Source organism: Saccopteryx leptura, chromosome 9 (assembly GCF_036850995.1).
Source record: "Saccopteryx leptura isolate mSacLep1 chromosome 9, mSacLep1_pri_phased_curated, whole genome shotgun sequence".
NCBI classification, from domain to species: domain Eukaryota; kingdom Metazoa; phylum Chordata; class Mammalia; order Chiroptera; family Emballonuridae; genus Saccopteryx; species Saccopteryx leptura.
In genome coordinates, this window is record NC_089511.1 from 89,260,063 (window position 1) to 89,272,597 (window position 12,535).

The window sequence follows — 12,535 nt, forward strand, 5'->3', positions numbered from 1 at the left end:
GGCCTCAGGCCTAGTCGGGTATTGGCGGGTATTGGCGTACTCGCACCGGTACCGCCTGGGCTTTCAGAGCCACGATGACGGGTGGGTGGTGGCTCGCTAGCCCAGGCCGGTTATCCTCCGCCCACACTTTGGGGAATTGAGTCCTCCACTGTCCGTCCGCCCGGGGCCCTGTTACCGGTTCATTCAGGCGATGTTCCTCCACCAGCGGCAGGGTGAATGCAATTGTCTCCGGTTTGTTGAAAGCGATGGCTCCCGTACCCCCTTGGAACGTGATGGAGGCACTCACTTTCCACAGTAGGTCTCGCCGAATCAGGGGGTAGGGGCAGTTGGGCATTACTATGAACCAATGAGTGACTAACCCTCGTCCCAGGTCCACCGTCCTGGCAGTGGCCCAGGGATATCTGTCGGCTTTCCCTGTAGCCCCTTGCACGGAGACTGTGTTCTTGGAGGGGCCCCAGGGGTTCTTTCAGGACAGAGTGTTCCGCCCCCGTGTCCACAAGGAAGGATACGGGTCTCCCCCTACTTGGACTGTGACCATGGGCTCAAGGGGGTCTAGTGGGATTGAACCCCGGCCCGGTCAGTCCTCTTCCGCAAACAGAGGGCTTTGGGTTTTTGTCCCTGGCCACCCGTTCCTTTTCCTTTCAACTTGGGACAATCCGCTTGAAGTGGCCGTGCCCGCGGCAGGAGGCACATTGATCCTTTCCTAGGGGCTCTCGGCGGTTATGCGGTTTCTCGAGGCTACGCTGCTTTGTTACAATCCCTTGTTCTTGTAGGGCCATCACTAGGGACCGGCTTGTCTCTTTCCACTTTTTTATTTTTATTTATTTTTATTTTTTTTGTATTTTTCTGAAGCTGGAAACGGGGATAGACAGTCAGACAGACTCCCGCATGCGCCCGACCGGGATCCACCCGGCACGCCCACCAGGGGCGACACTCTGCCCACCAGGGGGCGATGCTCTGCCCCTCCGGGAGGTCGCTCTGCCGCGACCAGAGCCACTCTAGCGCCTGGGGCAGAGGCCAAGGAGCCATCCCCAGCGCCCGGGCCATCTTTGCTCCAATGGAGCCTTCGCTGCGGGAGGGGAAGAGAGAGACAGAGAGGAAGGGGGGGGGGGAGGTGGAGAAGCAAATGCGCGCTTCTCCTGTGTGCCCTGGCCGGGAATCGAACCCGGGTCCCCCCGCACACCAGGCCGACGCTCTACCACTGAGCCAACCGGCCAGGGCCTCTCTTTCCACTTTTATCACTTCAGTGTCCCTATTGTTATACACCCGAGTGGCTATGCTTACTAATTTTTCCCTAGTTTCCCCATCAAATCCCTCTAATTTCTGTAACTTTTTTCTGATGTCTGGGGCCGACTGGGTAACAAATGCTAGGTTAACCGCACACCTATGGGGTTCTGCATCTGGATTGATGGGAGTCCAGGTGCAGTATGCCTCTCGTAGCCACTCTAAGAATGCGGCAGGGGATTCCTGCGGTCTCTGCGTTACTTCACTTACTTTGGTCAAGTTTGTGGGTTTGCGAGCTGCCGCCTGCATCCCGACCAGGAGATACCGGCAGTAAGTTGTGAGCGCATCCCTACCGCCTCCGTCGTTAGGGTCCCAGTTAGGTCTCTCAGTGGGGAGTGCCGCTTCTAGGGCTGCCCACCCCACAAGGGTATCTGGGGCTTCCTGGCCCGCCAGGAAAGTGCGTCTTGCTTCGGCACGGATACGCTCCCGCTGCTCCGTTGTGAACAGGACCTGCAACAACTGCTGGCAATCGTCCCATGTTGGTCTATGTGTGTGAAAAATAGACTCAAGAAGGGCAGTTAATGCTTGGGGTCTCTCGTCAAAAGAAGGGTTTTGGTGCTTCCAGTTGTACAGGTCAGAAGTGGTGAAAGGCACATACATGAAAGCACCCCCGGGACCTCTCTGAGGGGCAGGAGGCTGGACTCCCGCCTCCCGCAGGGCTTGCCTCACTGTCCCTGTCCTCCCCTTGGTAAGGGGTGCCCTGCCTAGTGTGCGCCAGGGAAAGGAGGGGTTCGGGACGAGGCTCCCTGTTCTCCTCAGCTGGAGATTCCTCTCTGGCTCATCTGGGGGATTCGGGGTTTCTTCCTGTGGTGGAGGCTCCCGATATGGAGGGGGCTGCAAAAGGAGCTCACCTTCTGGTGCGCTCGGCAGGACTGCCGGCCTGGGTTCTTCTCGGGGCCTGGCCACTCTAGTTACTAACACCCTGCTACTTCCTTTCAGGGAGCATTTCTGCATCCACGGAGGGGGTCGCTCACAGAGAGTGACCCAAACGTCAATGTAGGGGAATTGGTCCAGATGCCCGGGCCTACCTGTTATTACTGACCATACCCTCCAGGCCAGGACTGAGTCCAACGACCCTTCGGTGGGCCAGCTTACCCCAAATGTGGGCCATTCATGTTCGCACAACGTGCGAAGGCGGCCCTTGGAGAATTTCTCCCCGTACACATCCTCCTGTGGAACGTAAGCCAGTTTAAAATGAGAAATCATACATTCAAGGGGGGACTGCGGACCTTTGCTGCTTCTGCCACCCATGTCTGACTGTGGGGAGAATAGGACCAAGACGAATGCAGTGACAAAAACAGATAGACAAACAGCAAAAACAGATAGACAGGCGCCACACCTCCCTTGAGTTCGGAATATCTAAACTCAAACGGGGTTCCCTAAAGGCGGGCTGCCCCCCAAATCTCACAACCTCGCGTCTGAGAGGAGACGGCCACTGGCCCTTTTTCCCGGCCCGTCAGCCAGGGCTCATGTGGCAAACAGTCGCAACCTTGTTCTACTTACCCGGGGTTGAACAAGAAAGCTTCGGTGTGCAGACTGACAGCGGTCCCTCTTTTCCTGGCCAACGCACCAAATGTTAAGCCAAATTTGGAGGGACCCATGAAAGACAGGGACAGTGTCCGTCGTTTATACATCAAAGCTTTATTGTCTAGCTTGGCCAAGCGGCAGCAGCTCCAACAGAAATCTGAGGGAGAGAGCGCCCACCGGTCCTTTGTTCTACTTAGTTTTTATAGTTTTGTAAGTGGGAAGTACAGAAGCAAAAATTGTAATTAGGAGCCCCTTACCACTATTTGTTATAGTCATATGTCCTTTAACATGATAGGACCACGTTCAATTTGCAAGTCATACATCATTTTGGAGAAAACAAAATTTACAAGCCAACACAATGGTAGGCTTTACATATTAAAGGCATTCCTATATTTTCTAGTGTTTATCTGCTATCTCTCTGACCCAGATGTCACACACGCATTTACATAGGAAGAGTAGTTTCCGGTCGGGGACAAGGATAGCCCGGGAAAATGGCTCATTGCTATAAGAAATGTTTATTTTGGCTTTTCTCTATCCCTGCAGCCTGGCTAAGCCATTCTCCCCTCTTCCCCACAGGTTTGTGGTGGAATGTCTGGGAGATCCATGTTTTCCTTCCCCCTTTTGCATTTACAATACAATGCCAAGGGCCATCCTGGTCCTGATCTATCCAATCTCACAGTACTGTAGACTAGCTCTCACAATTCTCTCACAAGCTAATACCATTAACCCAAATTAATAAAATGTCCCAAGCACCTCATTTTTCCACCCTATTAATTCTGTAGTTTTTGGTACCTTACAACACCTGCGGATGAAGTGGCTCAGTGGCTCCTCACCTGGAAGCTTGTGCTGGGATGAGGATCCTGGGTTTATTAAGGAAAGGGAGTGGGAGCACAGGTAGGGAAGGGACAGAAGCCAAGCCAAGATTGGGGTTTCAGGTAGATTCCTGGTTTAGCCCAGGTCCCACAGGGGAACCCAAGAGTCAGGTTTCACTTCAAGGTAAGGGCCACCAGGGTTGAGGTGGAGAAATTCCAGGCACTTCTGGCTTTGGCATACAGGCTAGGAAGCTCCAGGAGCCCAGGGCAGGTCTCTGCATGGGGTTGTAGGGCCAACCCATGGAAAGGGTACACAGAAACCATGGGCATCCAAGAGGTCTGGGGGCACAACTGGCAATAGCTGCATTTATGCCCTGAGCAGCCCATCATCCAGTATAGAGTGGTACCTTGAGATACGAGCAGACCAACATACGATTTTTTTTTGTATTTTTCTGAAGCTGGAAACGGGGAGGCAGTCAGACAAACTCCCACATGTGCCCAACTAGGATCCACCCAGCACGCCCACCAGGGGGCGATGCTCTGCCCATCTGGGGCATTGCTCTGTTACAACCAGGGCCAATCTAGCACCTGAGGCAGAGGCCATGGAGCCATCCTTAGCGCCCAGGCCAACTTTGCTCCAATGGAGCCTTGCTGAGGGAGGGGAAGAGAGAGAGAGGAAGGAGAGGGGGAGGGGTGAAGAAGCAGATGGGCGCTTCTCCTGTGTGCCCTGGCCGGGAATTGAACCCGGGACTCCCACATGCCAGGCTGACACTCTACCATTGAGCCAACCAGCCAGGGCTTTTTTTTTTTTTTTTTTTTTTAAGATACGAGCTGCAACTTGGTTCATATTTTTGTTCAAGATCCGAGAGAAATTCTGAGATACAAGTTGTGATTCAGGAAGCTACCACTAGTTGGTGCGTTGGTGCATGGGTCCACTATTGGCAGCACAACACAAGCGTCTCATTCTTTATCACGTGTTACCCACAGAATCAGGTCGAATCTCGTGCGCTGTACTCGCTCTTGCGTCATTTTTGCATTTTTTACTAACTTTTGTTTTATGCTATCATGGGGCCGAAGAAAGTGAGTGTAAAGGACAGTGGTGAGAAGAAGAAGAGAATGATATCGATAGAAGTAAAGCAAGAAATAGTAGAAAAACAGGAACGTGGTGTACGAGTGATTGAACTGGCAAGGCTGTATGACTGCAATACATCTACAATTTGTACCATCCTTAGACAAAAAGATGTCATCAAAACTGCAAATCCAGTGAAAGGAACTACAATTCTGTCCCAATTAAGGACAAATATCCATGAAGAAATGGAGAAGCTTCTGCTGGTGTGGGTGAAAGAGAAAGAGCTGGCAGGAGATACAGTGATGGAGACTGCAATATGTGAAAAGGCATGTATTATTTATGGTGACTTGAAGAAGAAAGAACCATCAACCTCAAAAGAGGCAGCAGAAGATACATTTAAGGCAAGTCACAGCTGGTTTGAAAATGTCAAGAAGAGATCTGGCATCCACTCGGTGGTGAGGCATGGTGAAACTGCGAGTGATGGCGTTAAGGCAGCTGAGAAGTACATTACACGTTTTGCTGTGCTTATCACAAAGGAAGGCTACATCCCCCAACAAGTGTTCAACTATGAAACAGGATTGTTTTGGAAAAAAATACCCCGGAGGACTTTCATCACAGCAGAGGAGAAGAAGCTGCCAGGCCATAAATCCTTAAAGGACCTTCTGACCCTTGCATTGTGTGCAAATGTTAGCGGTGACTGTAAAGTAAAGCCATTGCTAGTGTATCATTCCAAAAATCCTCAAGCCTTTAAGACTCACAAGATTCTTAAAGAAAAACTGCAGGTTATGTGGTGTGCCAATGCTAGGGCATGGGCTATGTGGCAGTTTTTTATTGAATGGGTAAATCTTGTCTTTGGTCCTGCAGTGAAGAAATATTTTCAAGAAAATAAACTCCCAATAAAAGCATTACTAGTCCTTGAAAATTCTCCAGCCCACCCACCTGATCTTAAAGATGACATTCTCGATGAGTTCAAATTCGTGAAAGTCCATCTAACTCCACCCACCCAATCACGACTCAATCTTGCAACCTATGGATCAGCAGGTCCATCCGCGCACACTCCCCCAACCTTTAAAAGCTTTACCCAAAGCACTTGTTCTGCCGCATGCTTTTGAGATGACTGAGAATACCAAATCTAACCCTTCGAGAGTTTTGAGTAAGATTGCTACAACATTGGGAATATGCTTATGCAATATTGACTTGGCATGGGCAAGAGGTTAACCAAGAAGACCCTTGAATCTAGTATGGAAAAAGTTATGCGCATAATGTGTTGCAGACAGGGACTTCAAAGGATTCGAACCAGAGACCGAGTCCTGACGGTAGAAGCGTTGGACGGAGATTGTGTCCCCTCGGAAGTCGAATGGTGTCTGGAGGTAGATGAGGGTGATGTAAACGAGCTCATCGAGGAACATGAGGAGGAACTCTCAACTGAGGAGTTGAAGGAGCTACAGATGATGTAAAATATGGAGCTTCTGCAAGAGATTAATAGTGAGAAGGAGGTAGAATCAGAGGAAGTGATTTCTACAAGCGAAATTAAAGACATTCTGGCAATGTGGGAGAAGCTTTCAAGTTTCGTGGACAAGAAACACCCAGAAAAAGTTTCAACTGGTTGTGCTTCAGCACTTTTTAATGACACTTGTCACATTTCCGTAACATTTTTTTAAAGTTTTTATTTATTTTAGAGAGAGGAGAGAGAAAGAGAGAGAGAAGGGGGGAGGAGCAGGAAGCATCAACTCCCATATGTGCCTTGACCAGGCAAGCCAGGGTTTCGAACCGGCGACCTCAGCATTCCAGGTCGACGCTTTATCCACTGCACCACCACAGGTCAGGCTCTGTAATATTTTAAAAGGCAGACAAAAGCAAACCTCTTTGGATAGATTTTTATTCAAAAGTCCTCTAAGTGAAAGTGCCGAAAGTGCAGCCAAAAAGGCAAAAACAAGTGATGATTAAATGAAAAATATGTAATGTCAAGCATAGGTTAAGTTTAAAGTTAAGAAAGTGCATTTTTTTTACACTTAAGTTTTTGTGGTTTCATTTTAAGTTAAGAAAGTGCAGTTTTAGTTTTGTTTAAAGTAAAGAAAATGCAGTTTTAGTTTACATTTAGTGTTAAGAAAGTGCAGTTTTAGTTTACGTGTCTGCAGTGCCTGCATCCCTTCCTCCCTCCCTCCTCCTCCGCCATTCACCTCCGTTAGCCGCACTCGTCTGTCTCCAAGGTAAGAATACAGTACTAAATAACACTTTTTTCTTTTACTTCATATATTTTATTATGCATTGGTAAAGTATACATGTATGTTTCTTAATTAAAAACATATCTTTTTTCATAATTTAGGATGGTTTGGGGATGTTTCACAGGGCTGGAATGGATTAAATCTGTTTCGGTTATTTTAAATGGGAGAAGTTTGTTTGATATATGAGTTGACTGACTTACGAATTCGGTTACAGAACGAATTAAACTCGTATCTCAAGGCACCACTGTACTGTTGTTGAACCCAAGACTCTCAGGATGCTCAGACCCTCTCTCTGTGAGCTACTCTGTAGCAGTTCTATCCCGTTGTGCTCATGCCAAGGGACCCTGGTTACTGAGTTAAAGAGCTTTGCATATGCCCATGTTAAATCCCTTCTCATCCACCATTTTGGGCTGGCCCAGTTTATCCATCTGAAGCTATGACTATTAGCTTGATCACTTTGCATCCAATTTGTAAGGCAGTGCAGGGCCAGACAGAGCCTGGGGTCTGTAACTGGGCTATCCTAGGACAGCGTGCTCTGTACGTCCCTGTTAATCCACACAGTTATCATGGGCAAATTTGTAAAAGGCAAATTTGTTAAAACCAGATCTTCAACATCAGTAGCACTCTTCTTAGCCAAATCACAGCTCAGAGATCCTCACCTCCAAACAAGGAAGGATGTAGCAGGACCTGATTTGAGTCCTGGTTCTCAGCAGGGCTGGTTCTGTTGTTCACTGTTTCCTTTCCTACGACTTCAGCTACTTCTGTTTAACCAGCTGTTTAAGAAGTTTGAGATCAACAACAAGCTAAGGCATTACCTTCTTACCCTTCGGAGGACTGGGAGCCATACCCCCCCACCCTCAGCACCCCTCCTCTTGGGCACTGTGGCTCACCTCACATTCCTGGGAGGCGATTGTGAGGGTGAAGAACATGATACTCATCACAGCCTGTCTCTAGAACCTTCCTCATTGCCCAGGGCAGCTCACCCTTCCGGGGGGCTTTCCATAGCTGGCCAGGGGTCTCCTTGAAAGGTCTACCTCGTTGGAAGAACCTGGGCTAGTTCTGTTGCTGTGGATGTGCGCTCGCCCCTCCTCGCCAGCATCCCTGGAGCGCCTCTCCCCTTACGCAAGGAAAAACATCCTCGAGAGCAAGTGATGTTTCTTTGAGAAAACCACATCAAACCAAAGTTACACTGGCCTACAGGGCTGGGACTGGACAGGTGGGGTCTGCCTCTCTCGCTCCGACGGTGGGGAAAATGCAGCCTTGGCTCCCTCATGCAGACTCTCTATGACTCGTGCCTTATTTCTCCGCCTCCAAGTCTATTCTGGTCTGAGACGCTTCACTTCCCAACATCTTTCCTGAGGAAGGACACAGGGTGCTTTCTCAGCATCCTAAACACAGCTGTGGGAGAGCAATGACACCCATCCTCTATTTCTTTTTAATTTCAGTTTCTCCCTTTCCCCATCTCCTTTTTTGTTTCATGTCCTCTTTGCCCTCTAGAAACCTGCTGCATCCCGGAGGTTGCACTGAACTTGCCCTGCCTCCTCTGCTTTGCTAAGTGTCTGCCTTGCCTTATCCCTCCTCCTTCTTCAACAGCAGTCTCTCTTGCTATGGTCTGTGCCATTTCTTCCTGAGCCATCACTAGATCTGGTTCTTGGCATTCCTGATTTTCACACATCTAGGCCCTTGCTCCCCATCTGTCCTTGCTCTCTTTCAAAAGATGAAAATGATTAGATTGAGAAAGTTTTTGAGTTTTTTCCTAGAGGAGGAGGCCTCCTTGGGACAGCCTGGGGTGGCTTTGTCAGGTTTCCCTCACTTTTGCCCAAAAAGACAAAATGGTTGTTGGTGGTCCTGCTGGGTAAGTAGAGAGGCTTTGGTCAAATGGGAAGGACACTCCATCAGTCCTTAGTTTTGGTGGCCCTTATGGGGCCTGGCAGGCTAGGCCACCCAACGGGCAAGTAGATGGGTGTTGCCCATCTGCAGGCTTTCGGGAGGCCAGCTCCTCTTTCATGTTCTCAGAATCTTCTTGCGTGGCTTGTAATTAGATTGTGGCATGTCCTGGGTCTCAGTTGGGACAGGCCATGCTGTCCCATCTCTTTGCCTCTGTCATCTGTGGGACTGGTCTTATATTTAGGAGCCAGGAATGGAGTCACGGGGATGAGACTTTTGTTTTTACAACAGGAAGACAACAGAGAAGGTGCCCATTGAGAATGCCTGAGCAAGGCCTAAGTAGGGAGCCTCTGCTGGGGCTGGAATTTTCTATGGCTGACCATCTAACTAAACTTGGAGGCTGGGGAGGAGTGGAATTATCCCCTGACCACAGGCCACGTGGCTCCTCCTCCTCCTCCTCCTCCTCCTCCTCCTCCTCCTCCTCCTCCTTCTTTTTTAGAGAGAGAGAGAGGGGGAAAGAGAGAAGGAAGGAGGGAGATGAGAAGCATCAATTGGCAATTGCGGCACCTTAGTTGTTCACTGATTGCTTCTCATATGTGCCTTGACCAGGAACTTAAGCCAAACCAGTGACCTCTTGCTCAAGCTGGCAACCCTGGGCTCAAGCCAGCCACCTTGGGCTCAAGCCAGTGACCTTAGGCTCAGGCCAGTGACCATGGGGTCATGTCTATGATTTCACGCTCAAGCTGGCGACCTCGGGGTTTCAAACCTGGACCTCAGTGTCCCAGGTCGACACTCTATCCACTATGCCACCACTAGTCAGGCAGAGCCTTCTGCTCTGCCTTCCTTCTAGTCAGAGGTCTAGGAAGGTGCTGACAAGGGTGCCATTTTGTGTACCAGCTTATGGCTTTCGTCAGCCCAGCCTATGTCTCTAGAGGAAGACCCTGGTTTGACTTTCTTTCCCTTCAAGGAGAGGGAAAAGGGCTTCCTGAGAAGATTCTAACTCCTGGACTCTGTCTTCAGATATAACCCCCTGTTGCACCACCTGGGTGTGGCCCTTCTCCGTGGTCACACAGCTGGGCTGGGGAAGGGGAGGCAGAACCAGCGGGGCTGTGGTCTCAGGAGGGCTGGGACAGAGCTGGGTAGGACTGGAGGCGCCGGGACAGGCTGAAGGGCAGTCAGATGGGAAGTGGATCCGCCTTCATTTGAATTACTGATTTTTATCATTTACTTTTTGCATTAATTTCAATATAAAAATATTGCACATTAATGATCGAGTCTTTTGTAGGTTCCTTAAGTTTTGCGCCTAGTCTCTCTCTGGCTTCCTCCTCTCCTTCGGTGCCCTTTGGTTATGGAATCGGGGCTAGGAACAAAGGGGCCTCTTCTTCTCTGACCACCCCACATCTCCGGCGCTGGGGAGGGTTGGGTTCCCAGAGCTGGCGGGGAGGGTCGGTTGGGCGCCGGTCCCTGGCAGCCTGGTGGGGACCCTCCCAAAGCTCCTGCTTACGCGGGTCGGCCGCAGCGCGGCCCTCAGGAGGAGCTCTGGCGCCCCTAGTGACCGTGGAGCCGGCCTCCAGCGGCACCCGGGACGCAGGCTGGGAACCTGGAGTCCAGCGGCGGGGAGCCACCTCCTGCGGAGCCCGTCCAGGCGCGGAGGGTGGTGGGAGGTGTCGCGGTCCCACATGGGGCCGGGTGGGGGAGTGGCGGTCCTGGCCAGGTCGGGTCCCTGCGCCTTTCCCTCCCGCTGACCCGGTAGTCCTGGGAGAAGATTCCGGGGAGGAGGTCCGAGTTGGAGAAGGTGGAGGGAGTGGAGTCCAGGCACGTGACATCAGAGGCTTTTGACGAAGGGGTGGGCGGAATAGCATCATTTTACTTACACCTTTGACTCCTGATGTACACGCGCCAGGGGGGCTGTATGTACGGGCCTTCTGTCATTAGACCCTGAATTCGTGATGCTTTTGTAACCCTTTGTTTTACCTTTGTCTTTAAATTTACCTAGACCTCTGGACTAACCCCGTGGTTCCACACTAGAGGGTCCTCTTCCTGGGCCATGGGAGAGCAGGTGTGGACCGCCAGTACTGGGCCTCCCCTGGGGAGGACCCCACAGGGACGGAGTGTGGGGCAGTGGGCCGAGGAGGGTCTGAGTTAGAGCTGACTGCCGCAGGGGAACTGAGCCTTAAAGTTCACTGAGGTGGGGGCCGATTCTGAAGCTCCTTTCCCTTGTCATTCTTTGCCTGGCATGGTCTCCACTGGCTCCAGCTGGTGCCATGGCGAAGAGAGAGGGTTGATGGCTGCCAAGAGAGAGCTGGAGGGAGAGCCTGGTCCTGACAGCAGGTCGGACAGGAGGGCTGAGGAGAGACTCACGACGGGAGAGGGGCTGGGTGTGCACGGTGTGTGTGTGTATTTGTGTGTGTGTGTGGGTCATAGTCTCTCATCATCAGTGGGGAGAGAGGGGCTGTATCCCCAGCAAGCTGTTGTCTCTCATTCTATGCCCACAAAGTCTCTCTCAGGTGACAACTTATCCCTTAGGATAGTTTTGGCTGTAAGTAACTGATATGAACCAAAAGCTATCTAAAAAAATTGGAATGTTTAATTTCCCACTTAATTTCCCTTAAGAATTTAGGAAGTCACTGCTCTAGAGGAGGGCTCAGTGGGTCAGAGAAGACCCATCAAAATTCAGTCTTTCCATAATTTTGTTCTGCCATCTTCAAGATAGTCTTATGGTCGCAAGATGACTGCTGCATCTCCAGATATCACATTTTCATAGGAAGGAAGAAACTTATCATTTGCCTCAAGAGGTTATTAGTACCCACAATTAACTGAAAAGCATTAGCTTTTCATGTTGTCAGTGAATAAAGGTGATGATAACACTGGCTGCCACATTCTTCTGACACTAAACAAATTGCAGAAGTAATGGTGATGACTTGCATACATTATTTTCTCAAAATAAGCCTCACTGCCCAAGGACAACAGAGACTCAGATTTCCTGCCACAGGGCAGGAAATAAAGAAATTGAATTCACACTCCAGTTGTTGTGACTTTAGGATTGGCTGTTTGTTTGTTTTTAGAAATTAAAGAAATACATATTTGTGATAAGAATTTCAAGCAGTGCAGACCTTGCCTTTTGTTTTTAGACATTTTACATGTTGATGATAAGAATTTCAAATAGTGTGAAGTGTCCAGTGACAGTCTGCTTCTCTCCGCACTTTGCAATCCCCATAGTTACCACTGTGATTGTTATTGGTCCTCCAGGAAATTTCCTGTGTAATTGTGGTGAGGTACCAAAGAATTGAAAAATTAATATTGATGTTTTAGGAGAAAAAGGTTTCTTGTCCTCTCCTTTCTGTGGGGAGTGAAGGGAAAGGGATGGAGGAGTTTTCTGGCTTGCAGAGGCTTACTGTGTAGAAAACCCCCTTTTAGTAGGAAGCTTAAAGGGCGTTTTATAATTTGGGCTAAGCATACAGAGAGATTTTGTAAATATGATTTTTATACTTGTGTGTGATTTGCACCAACTCAGGATAGACAACAGCATTGTATTGTAAAGAGACTTTGTGCTGGGGAGACTTAGATTCCCCTCCCCCGCATCTGTGAAGAGGGTAAACAGCTAGCTAGCTGGGGGGGGGGGGAAGGGGAGAGAAAGGCAAGCCCTTTCCTGTCCTCTCCTTCCTTCTTTAATGGGCCTATCACGGAAGCTTATCCCCTGGCACCATGTAGACTCTCCCACCCCTCTTGAA

The 12,535-nt window shown here is 49.9% G+C and overlaps 1 non-coding gene across 1 annotated transcript; it reads right to left on the minus strand.

The window, feature by feature from the left end:
• Window positions 1–1,144: 1,144 nt before the first annotated feature.
• TRNAT-GGU (transfer RNA threonine (anticodon GGU)) lies at window positions 1,145–1,221 on the minus strand. Its single transcript has one exon. It is a non-coding gene; the product is annotated as a tRNA-Thr (tRNA).
• Between the last annotated feature and the right edge of the window lie 11,314 nt (window positions 1,222–12,535).